General features: G+C 42.6%; 1 non-coding gene across 1 annotated transcript; it reads right to left on the bottom strand.

The window, feature by feature from the left end:
- Positions 1–652: 652 nt before the first annotated feature.
- LOC145134961 (small nucleolar RNA R71) lies at positions 653–759 on the bottom strand. Its single transcript, XR_013719443.1, has one exon. It is a non-coding gene; the product is annotated as a small nucleolar RNA R71 (small nucleolar RNA).
- Positions 760–1,670: the final 911 nt, after the last annotated feature.

The following is a 1,670-nucleotide window of genomic DNA, read 5'->3' as shown; positions in this document are numbered from 1 at the left end:
TGGCGTGTTTGTCATATTTCTGGTTTTTGTTTTTATCGTTTTTTTTTATTTTAAACGTAACTTTTTCTTTGGTTTCTGTTAGTTTATGGCCCAGAGCTCTAATTCTACTGTAGTACCACCGTTGGAAGATCCAGAATCCATCTTGCACAAAAAGAAAGGCAAAGCAATTGGGGAATCAAGCAGTTGTGAAAGCTTCGAGAAAACTCAAGAAGAAAAGACAACGGATCACGAGCCCGGAACACCCAAGTCACCCAAACCAGAAGAAGAGATGGTGAATATTGCAGATATAACCATGGAGGAGTACAAGAAGAAGATTCATGAGGATACCGGACCAGGTATTGTTCAACCCGCCATTCCAGCGACTGCAAACTTTGAATTGAAGGGTCACATCCTCATTTAACTGAAGGAAATCCCATTCTACGGGAAGTATCACGAAGATGCCAATAAACACATTGACGATGTCAACGACATAGCCGACTACTTCAGCTTGCTGAATGTGCCTCGCGAGACTGTATTACTTAGAATGCTACCGGTTACGTTCAAGTGAGACGCGAATGATTGGTTGAAGGCACTACCTCCAAGATCTATTACAACATGGTCCAAGCTGCGTGAAGAGTTTATAGAGCAATTATGCCCTCCCTCGAAGGTCTCAAAATTAAAGAAAGCAATCGCAAATTTCGAACAGCAAGGAGGCGAGTCACTTTATGAAGCATGGGAGAGGTACAAAGGTTTACTGAGAAACTGTCCCCAAAATGACCTGAATGTGCAACAAGAGGTTTCCATCTTCTATGATGGAGTGAATGTTACAAACAGATAGCTCCTTGACCCCGAAGGACCACTCACGAAGAAAGCACCAGCTGTCATCAAAAGTTTGATTGAAGAATTCTCTAAACACTCAAGAGAATATCATAACCCAAGAAACGACTCAACTGGAGGAACGGTGAACTTAGTTTCAGATGATATGGCGGCAATGATGGCTAAGTTGGATAACATGGATCATAGGATGACAGAGATGGACCAATCCATCCATGCCATCCGTGTGGAGTGCGATAACTGTAACGGGCCTCACTTTACCAAATATTATGACATGGACAAGAATGGAAACGGAAAAGATCAAGTGTGTTATTCAAGCGGGGATAGGTACGATGAAGATTGGAGAAAACCTAAGAAGGAATGGCTACCCTATGACGAGTACAAGAAGGCGAAGGAGGAAAAATACAAGCAAAAGACGAGAGGGTTTTATCAAAAAAAAGAGTCGGTACAAGAAAAGAAGACAGATCTTGAAGACATGTTCATTCGTTTTGCATCCGCATTAAAGAAGATACATAATGAAATGGATGCGGCAATAAAAGACCAACAAGCTATGATGAGAGATCAGCAAGCCCTTATAAGGAATCAGCAAGCTTTAATCCTCAACATCGAAAAGCAACTCGGGCAACGTGCAAAACAATTCAACGAAAGGTCACTGGGCGGACTTCCAAGCAACACCGAGCAAAACCCAAGAGTCGCGAATATAAATGTAGTAACAACTAGGAGTGGGAAAATTTTCACTCCCTTAACACCTATATCGAGCGAAGATCCGAAGGGTGCGCAGGAAGTGGAAAAAGAGAACCGAGAATCGTAGTCTGAAGCCCCAAAACGGCGTGCTGAGAAGAAACACACGCTGTGTT

Source organism: Lactuca virosa, chromosome 8, assembly GCF_052849685.1.
Source record: "Lactuca virosa cultivar CGN04683 chromosome 8, Lactuca_virosa_CGN04683_v6, whole genome shotgun sequence".
Classification (NCBI taxonomy): domain Eukaryota; kingdom Viridiplantae; phylum Streptophyta; class Magnoliopsida; order Asterales; family Asteraceae; genus Lactuca; species Lactuca virosa.
This window is presented reverse-complemented; position numbering and strand designations above follow the sequence as displayed.